Source organism: Hypanus sabinus, chromosome 7, assembly GCF_030144855.1.
Source record: "Hypanus sabinus isolate sHypSab1 chromosome 7, sHypSab1.hap1, whole genome shotgun sequence".
NCBI lineage: Eukaryota > Metazoa > Chordata > Chondrichthyes > Myliobatiformes > Dasyatidae > Hypanus > Hypanus sabinus.
Genome location: NC_082712.1, coordinates 179,578,844 through 179,593,839, shown reverse-complemented (window position 1 = coordinate 179,593,839; position 14,996 = coordinate 179,578,844). Strand labels below are relative to the sequence as shown.

General features: G+C 44.5%; 1 protein-coding gene across 4 annotated transcripts in view; it reads right to left on the bottom strand.

Moving 5' to 3' along the window:
- lrrc56 (leucine rich repeat containing 56) overlaps positions 1 to 14,996 on the bottom strand; it is a 272,028-nt gene that overhangs the window by 230,643 nt on the left and 26,389 nt on the right. For all 4 annotated transcript variants that reach the window (XM_059976253.1, XM_059976254.1, XM_059976255.1 and 1 more), the window contains exon 2: positions 3,911 to 4,012. The gene's annotated coding sequence lies outside the window, so the exon portion shown is untranslated. The remainder of the gene's footprint in view (positions 1 to 3,910; positions 4,013 to 14,996) is intronic.

Genomic DNA, 14,996 nt, shown 5'->3' with positions numbered 1-14,996 from the left:
CTCTGTGCATTTCCAGATAAAGTCCATGACAGCTGAGGCATACTCATCAAGGTTAGCTGCCGAGTCCTTGAATACTAACCAGTCCGCCGATTTAAAGCAGTCACGGAGGACCTCATCCGTTGCCTCTGTCCAACGCGACACCACTTTTGACACCGTGACCTCCCACTTCAGTTTCTGTTTGTAAGCCGGGAGGAGGAGTACGGCCTGATGGTCCGATTTTCTGAAGTGAGGTCATTGGACGGAACGGTAGCAGTGGTCAAATATATTCAGGCCTCTCGTGGAGCAGGAGACATGTTGGTATAACTCCGGCAGCGCTTTTCTGAGGTTGGCCTGGTTGAAGTCCCCGGCTGTAATGAGCAAATCCTCTGGATACCTGGTCTCAAGTTCACTGATGCTGGCATACAGTGTATTCACAGCACACTCCATGTCCACCTGGGGGGGAATGTAGACCACTGTCAGTATGACCGAGGTGAATTCCCATGGCAGATAATAGGGATGACACTTCACCGACAGGTGTACGAGGTCCGGACTGCAGGGACTTGTCAGTGCCACTAAGTCCGAGCACCATGCAGTGTTGATCAGTAGGCAGACTCCACCTCCCTTCATCTTGCCCGAAGATGCCGTGCAGTCCATCAGCTGGATCAAAAATCCCTCTGGTCGGATGGCACAGTCGGGGGTGGCAGGAGAGAGCCAGGTCTCTGTGAAACTGAATACACAGCAGCTCTGCATCTCCCTGCAGTAGGTGAGTCTCCCTTTAAGATCATCCACCTTGTTCTCTATGGCTTGCACATTAGCTAGTAGGATGGTGGGCAGAGGGATCCTAAAGCCCCTCTGCTTCAATCTGACCAGCAGCCTAACTCTTTTCCCACGCTTCCTCGGTAAATAGCACATCTTTCCAGGTTTCCATCGATGCAGTGCGTTGTTGGCAGCTCTTTGAGGTTGGTGGACACGTCCCGCGAGGTTCGATCAGTTGGTCACGTTGTCGGGCACTCCAGGTCGGGCTGAGTGACAGGGGAGGCTCTGCTGCCACTTCCAACTGTCGGGGGCCCGGACTGTCGATCGGGTCAGGCCCCAAAGCCGACACTTATCCCGGAGGGCCGGGCTGCCAGCTGAAACAAGTCCATGAACTGTGTCACGGTTGCGGAGGCCTCCGCTCCAGCCGAGCCCCGGGCTCGATTTCCGAACTCGGCGACAGAGGCCTCACTTCCGGCAGCTGTGGATAGCCGCCAACGAGGCTCTATGGTGGTCGCTCCGGGAAAGCATCGGAGGTATCCTGAGGTCTCCAACATCACTTCTGTGTGCTCATTTGCTTCGGAGAGGTGCTGGTCGGAATGGGCCTTGTCTCCAGGCGCTCTGACACGGTAGCAGGCCGCAGGTCTCCGGGAACATGGTGGACCTCAGACCAGGCCTTGACGATCTAGTCCAGGTACGGTCTGGAGTTGAAGCAATTCTGGCATGTCGATGATCTCCAGCTGGGTCAGTAACTTCGCCAGGCTGTTGTTGATCTCGCTAGATGTAGCAAATTGGAGGTTTAGAAGGGTTTCTCGGCTATAGGATAGTGTAGAGGGCAGTTTGCTCAGCAGAGCACGCGCAGAGTCGCCAGTTACCGCCGCCATCTATTAATCAGTATTCAAGTTATAGGAGTTTGTGAATAAAACATGCGAGAGTTGCTTTATGTGCTTAACAAAAGCAGCAGCCCTTCCATTACAAACCAAGAGCAGTAGCCTTACACCGACGTTATTATGTCTCTTAAAATGAAGACAACGACTCAATGACAGTGTTTGTGAATTATGTAGAACAGTTAGCATTATGAACAATGTGTGTCATCTGTCACCAATGACATTACTCTATATGTGCCCCCACCCCCACAATTCACCAAAACCGGCATTGAAAGTCGTTCTGGAGCTTGTGCAAGTTGCCCAGCTTGGGTCCTATATATCTTGGTTGGAGTAACAACAAGCTCCCCTGGCTTATCCAAGGGTGTGCTGACATGCATATGATCATGTCATGATGTAGATGATACTGTAGTGGAACCATCTATGGCTTTGTGGGCTAGTTAGGGATCTTAACTGAGTGATGATATGCATGAGGACAGACAAATATGAACAATGGAAGATGTAGGTCAACTGACACTCCCGGATTCTGTATGCCATGATGGGAGGAAGGAGTAAGTGTAAAAGAACTGAGTTTACTGAGGAGGGCGGAACACTGTAGAACATCAACCAGGCAGTCATGGCATCACTGTGGAGGACTGTAGATCCTCTTTTGGAGACATTCTGAGTCCCAGCAGGTCCCACGAGAAATGATCGTGTCAACACTCATCCGTCGGGGAGGCTCTCAGAGCAGCCTTTAAGGAGTGGTGAAACTGCTTGCACAGGCCATTGGACTGTAGGTGATAGGCCATGATGTGATGCTATTTAATACTGAAGTTCTGAGCCACTGTTGCCCAGAGGTCTGACATGAATTGGGGACCATGGTCAGAAGAAAATTCAGGAGACGGCCGAACTGAACAAGCCAGGTGTTGATGAACTCCTTAGCCAAATCTGCAGCCGTCGTTGACTTTACTGGGACAACCCCTGGCCACCTGGTAGTACAATCCACCAAGGTAAGGAAATGCATGAAACCATGGGGGGAGGAAAGAGGACCAACCAGGTCCACATTGATATGGTCAAACCATTGCTCAGGGAGCTCGGAAGGTACCGATGGTGCTCAGACATGATGGTAAATTTTTGCCTGCTGACACACAACACAGGTTGCACTCCAGTCTTGCACGTCCTTCCCAAGGCTGTACCACACAAATATTAAAGCAACCAGTTTCTGTGAATCCTACCCGTTGGATGCAGGCACTGTAGGGTAAGGGCAACCAGTTCAAATATCACACAGGAGAGAAACTCCTGGTCCCCGAACTTGACATCAGTCAACCGCAGGGCTGCTACCCTGTAAGCCTAGTAGCTTGGTCGACTTCCATGCCAGCATAGTCAACCCCGATGTGAATGGCATCAATGATGGGCCATGATAGGTAATCAGCTACAGCATTAATTTTCCCTTTGATGTGCTGTATGTCAGTCGTAAATTCCAAAATGTAGGCTAGGTGCTGCTGCTGTATCATGCAGACCAAAGAGTCTGACACTCTGGCTATCACGTGCAAGGGGGGGGGGGGGGGGTTGCGGTCAAAGTCACAATTCTTCCCCTGCTGATATTTGGTCTGAACAACTGAACCTCTTGGCAATTTATGCATTGAGTTTCTGCCATATGATTGGCTGATTAGATATTTGCATTAACAAGCAGGTATAGAGGTGTACCTAATACGGTGGCCATTGAGTCTATGTTCTATGATATTTGTTCAGCGTCTATCAATGGAGTGGTTGCTCCAGGTGCATCCTCTGAGAGCAGCAGAATGTCACAGTGCCAATTACAGTCTCTGTCACGGAATGTGAAATCTAGCAGTCTGCAGCAACCTGAGAAGTACAGTGCGTCTGTGCTTAAAGGCAAAGATATGGCAGGTTGCATGTTAAGCAGGGAAGAAAACAGCATAGGAGTGTTACTCATGTCCAAGAAGACCTGCTCTGTAGAATGACAACATTTATCAACAAGAGATTCAGCAGATGCTGCAAATCCAGAGCAACACACACAAAGTGCTGGAGGAACTCAACAAGTCAGGCAGCATCGATGAAGGGGAATATACAGTTGACATTTCGAGCCGAGACCCTTCATCAAGACATATTCTCAGTTGTACGACAGGTATTAACCATCAATAATGTTATCTTGTGCAGGTTCATCTGGAGTCTCAAGTCTGATGATATTTATGAGCCATAAAAATTTGGGCTATTGATAAAGATAAGGAAATATTTGAACTCAAGTCCTTCTGTTCTTTCAATGTACTAACAATGCTTAAAGTGAGCAAACTTACTTCTGCCAGCTTCACAGAATTCCAAGCAGGAACCACAGGCCAGAGACTCTCCCAAATTGTCCCTTTGGTGATAAAGATACAGCAATCTTCACAGGTTAATATCTGTAAATTAAGTAACAAATTATACATCAGAGAATTCAAGAGGTTTTATGGATATTTGATGCTTGTAGGATGTTGAGCCATTTTTTACAGCATTAACTTGTGCTTCTATCCAACAATGGTACAGAAAGACAAAGTTCAAAGTAAATTTATTATCAAAGTACTTATGTCACCATATACAACCCTGAGAAACTTCTTCTTGTGGGCATTCACAGTAAATATCATCATGTACTGTGCCGTGTCGAACAACATACGCCATGTAATGTGCCATGAGTAATCATGACGTCCGCAGCATTGAGGGCATCTTTTGAGGAGTGATGACTCAAAAGGGCAGCATCCATCATTAAAGATCCCCATCACCCTGCTCTTGCCATCTTCTCATTGCTACCATCAGGGAGGTGATACAGGAGCCTGAAGACACACACTCAATGTTCAGGAGCAGCTTCTTACCTACTGCCATTAGATTTCTGAATGGACATTGAACCTATGAAGACTATATTACTATTTTTCCCCTCTCTTTTTGCACTATTTATTTCATTTAACATATATATATTTATTGTAATTTATTTATTATGTATTGCAATATGCTGCTGCCACAAAACTAATTTCATGACCTATGCCAGTGATAATAAACCTGATTCTAATTCCCACTCTGATTCCATGACCATGATTGTTCTTGGCAAATTTTTCTATAGAAGTGGTTTGACATTACCTTCTTCTGGGCAGTAACTTTACAAGACATGTGAACCCAGCCATTATCAATACTCTTCAGATATTGTCTGTTTGGCATCAGTAGTTACATAACTAGGACTTGTGATCTGCACCAGCTGCTCACATGACCATCCACCTCCTGCTCCCATGGCTTCACATGATGCTAATCAGGGGGCTAAGGAGGTGCTACACCTTGCCCAAAGGTGGTCTGCAGGCTAGCAGAGGGGAAAGAGCACCTTACATCTCCTTTGGTAGAGGCATACCCCGCCCTGCCACCCAATAGCAAATATAAGGAAGCAAAAATAATAATAAATAAGCAATAAATATCAAGAACATGAGATGAGGAGTCCTTTAAAGTAAGTTCATAGGTTATCGGACCAGTTCAGTGTTGGGGGTGAGTGAAGTTACCCCTCTGGTTCAAGAGCCTGATACTGAGGGGTAATAACTGTTCCTGAACTTGGCAGTGAACACAGAAAATCCATCAGGACCCCCTGCCCAAGATGCTGCAGATTACAACACTTAAATCTAGGACAAAAGACATCAGATTGTGTTGTGACATTGATTGGCTACCTAGCTTGCAAGTATAGCTCCACATGCCCAATTACCTGTCTCACATCCCCCATGCCATCATTTCGATGCTGACTTCTGCCTTGCTCTCTCAATGGGGCTTAGCTCAGCTTCTGAATAGGTACATTTGATCTATTGAATCTGAAAGGCTGCAAAGAATTTCAGACATCATTTCTATCATTCTGATTTCAGATTCATTTATTTATCAGATGTATATGGAAACACACAGTGAAACATGTCATTTGCATTAATAACCAACACATCCCAAGGATGTGCTGTGGGCAGCCACAAGTGTTGACACATATTCCAGTGCCAACATAGCATGTGCACAATGCTTTTGCTTTTACAATGTCAGGGTAACTTGACTTCTTTCACTTCGTCATTGACCCTCTGTTTCTTTACACAGCCCATTACTATTTAATCCCTTTAAACCATAACACATACAGGAGGAGCAGAATTAGGCCATTTAGACCATCAAACCTGCTGATTTATTATCCCTCTCAACCTTTTCCTACCTTCTCCTTAACCTTTCATTCCTGGAATCATTTTCATGTACCTCCTCTGCACCCTTTCCAATGCCAACACATCTTTTCTTCGATAAGAGGCCCGAAACTACTTACAATACTTCAAGTGTATTACGACCAATGCCTTATAAAGCCTCAGCTTTACATCCTTGCTTTTGTATTCTAGTCCTCTCGAAACGAATGCAAACATTGCATTTGCTTTCCTCACCACTGACTCAAGCTGCAAGTTAACCTTTAGGGAATCCTGCATGAGGACTCCCAAGTCCCTTTGCACCTCTGATCTTTGAATTTTCACCCCATTTAGAGAACCTTTATTCCTTCTACCAAAGTGCATGACTCTGCCCGTATCTGACACTGATCCTATTGTATCCTTTGACAATCTTCTTCATTGACCATTACTCCAACAATCTTTCTGTTGTCTGCAAATCGAATGACCTACCTATCTATATTTCCATCTAAGTTGATAGAAATGTATAAGACAATAAAAAGCATAGTAGATCAAGTGGACAGCCAGACATTTCACAGGGTGGCAATGGCTAATACAGAGGGCATAATTTTAAGGTGATTGGAGGAAAGTATATGAGGGGATGTCAGAGGTAGGTTTTAGTTTACACAGAGGGTGGTGGGTACGCACAAGGGAGAAGAGTTAGATTGATCATAGAATAGGTTAAAAGATCGGCACAACATTGTGGACTGAAGGGCCTGTACTGTTCTATATTCTACCAGTACGTTTTAACCTGCTGAGTATTTTCACATTTTCTGGTTTTTTTGTCGCCAATTACCAACACCTAAAGACATTTTGCCACTTGTCTGTGCTCGTGCAAGTTTGTCTAAAAAATTCTTTACAATATGTACAGTACAAGAATGGGCATGTCTTTGGAATGCATATCTTCAACATCAATGTCCAAAGCTGCAATAATAACTATGAAGTTATTCAAAAATCTAAAGCACAGATGCTGTAAACTTAAAACAAAAATCAAAAATTCTAAAAATACTCAGCAGATCAATCGCAGCTGTTGGAAGAGAAACAGTTAATGTTTCAGGTCAGAGATGGTTTAGCAGTTAGTTTAACACTAACTGTTAAACTGTTAAAACTGTACTATATAGTATAGCAATCTACTATGTCTGTAAAGAGGTTTGTATGTTCTCCTCATGATCACATGGTTTCCTCTAGGTCCTCCAGTTTCCTCCCACATTCTAAGGACGTACTGGTTAGAGAGTTGTGGACGTGCCGTGTTAGCACCAGAAACATGGTGACACTTGCAGGCTGTCCGAAGTACATTCTTGAACTGTGTTAGTTACTGACCCAAATGACAGACTTCAGTGTTTCCATGTACGTGACAAACAAAGCTAATCTTCGTTGGAATTAAAAAGGAAAGGAAGGAAGCTGGTAAAGCCGTAGGGATGGCGAGGGAAGGGAATGTCTCAGACAGGGTGAGGCCAGGGTGTCCATGGAGGTAAACTGTAAACATGGTTATCTGGTCCATGAATGGGAACAATTAGAGTGCAAAAATGAGACAACACGAGGTGGAAGCAGTACAGTACAGAGGAGGACAAACCCATTCAGTCAGGCAGGTCACATCCTCCCACTGCGAAAGACAAAGACAAAATAAAGGAGAATTAAAACCAGCTAACATGAATGACTGACACAGACCCAGGAATTAGCAGCAGAAACTTGAGTTCAATATTGCAGCGCACTGGAGTCAACATATGAGGAAAGTTCTTTACACAGACAGTGATGGGTGTGTGGAACACTCTGCCAGGGATGCTGGCATAGGCAGATACATTAGAAGCATAGAAACATAGAAAACCTACAGCACAATACAGGCCCTTCAGCCAACAAAGCTGAACTAGTCCTTACCTTAGAAATTGCCTAGGGTTACCCATAGCCCTCTATTTTTCTGAGCTCCATACACCTGTCCTGGAATCTCTTAAACGACCCTATCGTACCTGCCTCCACCACCATCGCCAGCAGCCCATTCCACACACTCACCACTCTCTGTGTAAAAAACTTACCCCAACATCTTTTATAATGATAGAACACTACAGCACAGAAACAGGCCTTTTGGCCATCTAGTCTGTGCCAAATTATTAATCCGCCTTGTTGATCTGCCATCAGCTTGCACCTGGACCATAGTCCCCCACCTCCACACTTCAACCGATGTATCTGTCCAAACTTCTCTTAAATGTTGAATCCAAACCAACATCTACCACTTGCGCTGTTAACACAATCCACACTCTCACAACCCTCAAGTGAACAAGTTCCCTCTCAGATTCCCCTTAAACATTTCACCCTAAACCCATGACCTCTAATTGTAGTCTCACCTAACCTCAGTGGAAAAAGCCTGCTTATATTTACTCTATCTATAACTCTCAAAATGTTGTATCTCTATCAAATCTCCCCTCATTCTCCAATGTTCCAGGAAGTAAAGTCCCAACCTATTCAATCTTTCCCTATAACTCAGGTCCTGGCAACAACCTTGTAAATTTTCTCTGTACTCTTTCAATGTTATTTATATCTTTGCTGTAGGGAGATGACCAGAACTGCACACAATAGTCCAACCTAAACTTCACCAATGTCTTATACAATTTGACCATAACATCCCAATTCCTGTACTCGATACTTTGATTTATGAAGGCCAACGTGCCTAAAGCTTCCTTTACCACAATATCTACCTGTGACACCACTTTCAATGAATTATTGATCTGTATTCCCAGATCCCTTTGTTCTACTGCATTCCTCAGAGCCTAGCGTGTAAGACCTACTCTAGCAGGTCCTATCAAAATGCAACACCTCACACTTGTCTGCGTTAAATTGCCATTTTTCAGCCTATATTTTTCCAGCTGGACCCAACTCTTGCTGCAACCTTTGCTAACCTTCACTCCCAATCTGTCTAGATCCTGCTGCAATCTTTTCTAGTCTTCCTCGCTGTTAACTACACCCCCCCAATCTGTTCAGATCCCGCTATAAACTTTGCCAGCCATGCTTTCACATGCTTCAGATAACAAAGGAAAGGACCCTGTATGCTCTTTTGAACTCCTCACCTACCAGTACTGCCACCTTCAGGGATCCTTAGACTTGTACACTAGATTTCCTTCATTCCTCAATACCATTCATGGTACACATCCCACCCTTATCTAACCCCTAAAGAAAATGTATCACAACGCTCATCAGGGTTCAATTCCATCTTTTTGAGTCAGCAGGATGATATTGATTCACTGGTAACTTTTACCAAAGTTTTCCAAAATTGCTAATACAAGAGGGCATAAATTTAAGGTAATTGTAGGAAAGTATAGGTGGAAGGAGTCAAAGGTAATTTTATTTTGGACAACAGAATTGGTGGGGAGGTGCATGAACTGGTGGTAGAGGCAGATACATTAGGGCCATTAAGAAACTCTTACACAGACAGCGCACAAGCCAGGGCAATACAATAGGGAGAACAAGGTGTTGCCCATGCAGCAGACTCCCCCTCTCCAACAGATGAATCCAAAGAAATAGCAGAGACTGACACAGTTTGGCACTAGCAGCAGCGCAGGAGTTGCCAATCAGCGTTGAACTCAACATCGGTCTGCCTTGGGAACTTCAGCTCCGTACCTTTCCTCAGGGTGTACTCCCAAAAGCCTTCCATAGCTGAGGTCTGAGATCAGAGCTTTCCTTCTCCTAGCTGCCAACAACGGCTGAGAAGCCCCATTTGTTTCACCCAGCTTAACAACTAATCAATAGCATCTGTAGACTCAAACTTCTCCCATCACCAATTTTCATGCCATCAACCTCTGACTTGGCCTGCACTGCCATCTGTGGCATTAAATTCCACAGATTCCTCACCTCCTGGCTGAGGAAATTCCTTATCTCTGTTCTAAATGGATGTCATCTGGAAGGACTTCAGAAAGGCTTTTGATAAGGTCCTGTATAGTAACCTGGTCCAGAAGGTTCTGAGTTAAATTAAATTAAAAGTTTCAGTTAGTTAGCCAACACCTTCTCCAGAGTCGCCATGCTATTCAATAAATAGCCTGACCTCCCCCACAAAATATGACCTTTTTTAAAATAAATTAGTCATTATTCCCCAGTCAAATGTAAATCCAGAACACCCGACAGATATCCTATCAATGACTGGTTACTTTGAAAAGGAAAGAGAAATATGTAATAGACAACTGGCTGTATGCCACATGGAAAAAAATTGTTACCGAATAAAGACAAAGAACAACACGGTTGGAGCAACTTTCCTTAAAAGGAAATAAGCGGAGGTGTATCAGGAAGGAATTAACTTTATTACATACGGAAATGCTTCCTAACCTGGTAACTAAAAAAGAAAAAAAAAGGATGTTTAACATTGGGCAACATACTCAAAATGCTGGAGAAACTCTTCAGGTCAGGCAAATCTATGAACATCGATTTCTCCAACTTCCAGTATTTTCCTCTCCCTCTTTCATCTTCTTCAATTGCCTACTCTGGCCTCTTCCCTCTTCTTGCCCACTGTCTCACCCCGCCCCCCCCCCCCCACCGACTGCGTCCCTTTCTTCCATAGACAACTCTCCTCTCCTATCAGATTCCTTTTTCTCCAGCCCTTTGCCTTTTGCTCCTATCACCCCCCCAGCTTCTTACTTCGTTCTCACTCCCCCATCTTCACATATCACCTTCTCCTCTTTCCCCTTCCTCCTCCTTCCCCTCCCTCCTCCATCTTCATATTCTGGCATTTTCCCCTTCCCTTACAGCCCTGAAGAAGGGTCTCAGCCCAAAATGTTGCCTATTTATTCACTTTTATAGATGCTGCTGATCTGCTGAGTTCCTCCAGCATTTTGTGTGGTTTGCTTAGGATTGTAAAATGATCTTCTCTCCAAAGTATATTGAGGCAAAGGCATTTAGGAGGTTTTCTGAACTTCACTTTGCCCTGGATGATCAATGGTTTAGGACCAATGTTATAGCCACTCTTGGGCCAAGCATGATGAGAACATGCTAACCAGCAGCAGGTTAGAGATGGTGCACATGTTGGTGCATTCTACCAAACTCCCTGGGTTCCGGAGAGTTACAAAAGATACACAAATGGAACATTACAGCATACTACAGGCCCTTCAGTCCACAGTGTTGTACCAACTTTTCAACCCACTCTAAGAACAAACTAACCCTGCCCTCTGACATAGCCCTTCAGCTTCCCATCATCCATGTACCTATCTAAATATTTTAAATGACACTAATGTATCTGATTCTACCACTAGCCCTGGCAGTGTTCCACACAACTACCAGTCTCTCTGTTAAAAAAAAACCCTCTGATCTCCCCCTATACTTTCTTCCAGTCACTTTAAAACTACACTCCTTAGATTTTTCATTTGCACCCTGGCGCAAAAATTCAGATTCAGATCAGATCAGATTCAGGTTCAGTTTATTGTCATTTAGAAACCACAAATGTAATGCAGTTAAAAAATGAGTCAATGTTCCTCCAGAATGATATCAACAAAGCACATGACAAAATAGACTACACCAGAAAATCCACATAACATTTGGCAATCCAACATCCAGAGTCCGGAGAGGCTGCTGCGTATTAATATCGCGCTACCGTCTTAGCGCGTTCCCTGGAAAGGAGCTCCTAACTCACCAGACAAACAAGACCAAAAAACTAAAGTTACAAGACCTGCACAAAACCACATAGTTACAACAGTGCAAACAATACCATAATTTGATAAAAAAAAACAGACCATGGGCACGGTAAAAATAGTCCAAAGATGTTAAAAAACTATAAGTTCGAAAGGTACCACCACACAGTTTCCACAAGTCCTCAGGGTCCCGACAGACTCGTCATCCCACACCGGCGGCAGAAGGGAATACCCCCACTATGGACTTCCACGGTGCCGCCCAACTCAGCCTTGCAGACGCAGCACACAATGAAAGTTCCGTTGAACACAGCCTCGCAGACACAGTACACACTGAAAGCGACCTGACTGCAGCGGACTCCGAGTCCATCGAACCTCCGAGCCAACAACCATCCCCTCCGGCACAGCTTCTCCGAGCACCATCCTCTGCCGAGCGTATTAAGATACCCCTGCCACCAGCCACCAGCAATGCGACCCCAACGACTGGGGGCCTGTTCTTCTCAGCAGAGACCAGGACCTCACAGCAGCAGCAATGAAGAAGGCCTTCCTGGAGATTTCCAGATGTTCCTCCGTGAACATCCGTTTTTCATCAGGTTAGGATTGTGCACGGCACTCCACTTGACAAAGAACAGATATCAACTCCTGAGAGGCCGCTGCAGACTGCATCACACCACCATCTTGAAGTGAAGTGAAGAAAAAGGTACTGGTTGTGTAAATGCAGTGAGCTTAATCCAGAGAGAAGGCAGCAGCAAGAAAATTAAAACCAACATCTCAAGCTCTACAATAGCATAGCACAATGCTGTGACAATTTGGAGTTTAATTTGGTGTCCTTTGCAAGGAATCTCTGGACATCCTCCCAGTGGAATGTGTGAGTTCTCTCCAGGTGCTCCAGTTTCCTCCCATGGTCCAAAGATATACTAGGTAGTCAACAGGTCATTGTAAATTGTCCTGTGATTGGATTAGGGTTAATCGGAGCTGTTGGAGTTGCTGGGCAGAATGGCTCAAAGGGCCGGGAGAGCCTACACCACGCTATATCACTAAGTAGAATAAATAAATAAATAAAATCTGTTACCAGACAAATGCTTGATCCATTATTAGTGTAGTAAGCCTGGATTTTTGAGAAAACATTAAAACCAATGTGGTTTTATAAAATGGAAACGATGACTGAGAATTTTGTTAAGAATTATTTGAGGATATAACAAACAGTGGAAATGAAGGAATCAAAGTACTTGGATGAGGTGCTACATAAAACGTTACAGCACAAGCTATTACACTGTTGGGACATTATAGTAGTATCGATAGGGGAGCAGTGAACTAACAGGAAATTAACACACACAAAATTAGGAGGAACTCAGTACATCAGACAGCTTCTATGGAGGGGAATAAACAGTTGATGTTTCTGGCTGAGACCTTAAAGACATATATAAAATACAAAAGACCCCATTCTCCTGCCTTCTCCCCATAACCTTTGACACCCTGACTAATCAAGAACCTATAAACCTCCACTTTAAATATACATAATGACGGCCTCCATAGCCATCTGTAGCAAAGAATTCCACAGATTCACCATCTTCAGGCGAAAGAAATTGCTCTTCATCTCTGTTCTAAAGGGATGTCATTCTGTTCTGAGGCTGTGCCCTCTGGCCCTAGACTCCCCATTATTGGAAACATTTTCTCCACGTCCATTCTATCTAGGGCTTTCAATGTTCAGTTAGTTTCAATGAGACTCTATCTCATTCCTGTAAATTCCAGCAAGTACAGGTTTAAAGCCATCGAATGGTCCTCATAATTTAACACTTTAATTCCTGGGATCATTCACGTAAATCTCCTCAGGACCCTTTCTAATGTCAGCACATCCTCTCTTAGAAAGTGCTCACAAAACTCCAAGTGCAATCTGACCAATGCATTATAAAGCCTCAACATTACATCATTTCTTTTATACTCAAGTCCCCTCAAAAAGAATGTGAACATTGCAAACAAAAGAACATCTGTAGATGCTGGAAATCCAGAGCAACACACACAAAATGCTGAAGGAACCCAGCAGGTCAGGCAACATCTATTGTAAAGGAGTGAGCAGTCAATGTTTTGGGCTGAGACTATTCATCAGGACTGGAGAAAAAAGATGAGAAGTCAGAGTAAGAAGGTGGGGAAGGGTGTTAGAAATATAAGGTAGTAGGTGATAGGTGAAATCTGGAGAGGGGAGGGGTGAAGAGTTGGGAGGCCGATTGGTGAAAAAGATAAAAGGGAATCTGATAGGAAAGGACAGAAGGCCATGGAATAAAGGGAAGGGGAAGGAGCACCAGAGGGAGTTGATGGGCAGGCAAGGAGATAATGTGATAGAGGGAAATAAGAATGGGGAATGGTGAAGGTGGGGGAATTACCGGATATTCAAGAAATCACTATTCGTGCCATCAGGTTGGAGTTTACTCAGACAGAATACAAGGTGTGGCTCCTTCAACCTACATGTTGCCTCATCGCGGTAGTAGATGAGGCCATGGACTGACATGTCAGAATGGGAATGGGAAGTAGAATTAAAATGAGTGGCCACTGGAAGATTCTGCTTTCTCTGGTGGATGAGCGTAGGTCCTCCCAATCTACACCAGGTCTCACTGATACACAGGAGATCACGCCAGGAGCACTGGATACAGTAGGTGAACCCAACCGACTCAGGTGAAGTGTCATCTCACCTGGAAGGACTGTTTAGGGCCATGAATGGTAGTGAGGGAAATGGGGTAGGGGCAGGTGTAGGAGGGATAAATGAACAAGGGCGTCACATAGGTAGTGATCCCTGTGGAAAGCACAAAGTGAGGGGAGGGGAGAGAAAGATGTGCTTGGTGGTGGGATCCCATTGGAGATGGCAGTAATTACAAAGAGTTATGTACTAGATGTGGAGGCTGGTGAGGTGGTAGTTGATGATAAGAGGAACCCTATTCCTGGTCAGGCAAAGGGAGGATTGGGTGAGAGCAGACATCCATGTATTCCAGATAGCTGTGAGAATCAGTGGTTTAATAATTGACACCAGTAGATAAGCTGTCTTCAGAGATAGAGACAGTGAGATTGAGAAAGGGGAGGAAGGTGTCAGAAATGGACCAGGTAAATTTGAGGACAGTTTGGAAGTTGGAGGCAAGGCTGATGAAGTCAACAAGCTCTGTATGAAGTAGCATCAATGCAGTCATCGATGCAACATAGGAAAAGTTGGGGAGTGATACCAGTGTAGGCTTGGAACATAGGCTGTACCACATTAGCAAGCATAGCTGGCACCCATGCGAGTGCCCATGCTTATATCATTTGTTTGAAGGACGTGGGAGCAGACAAAAGAGAAATTATTAAGAGTGAGGACAAGTTCTGCTAGATGGAGGGGCGTGGTAATGAAGGGTGTCCTGAAAGAAACAGAGTTTTGAGGCCTTTCTGATGAGGGATGGAAGTGTATAAACTGGACATCCACAGGGAAAGTAAGATTATTAGGGCCAGGGAACCAGAAATCATTGAAAAAAATGAACATGTGAAGTGTCACGGATATAGGTAGGAAGGGACTGAACCGGGGGATCAAACTGACATTGCATTTGCTTTCCTCACCACCAACTCAAGTGCTGCTGCAA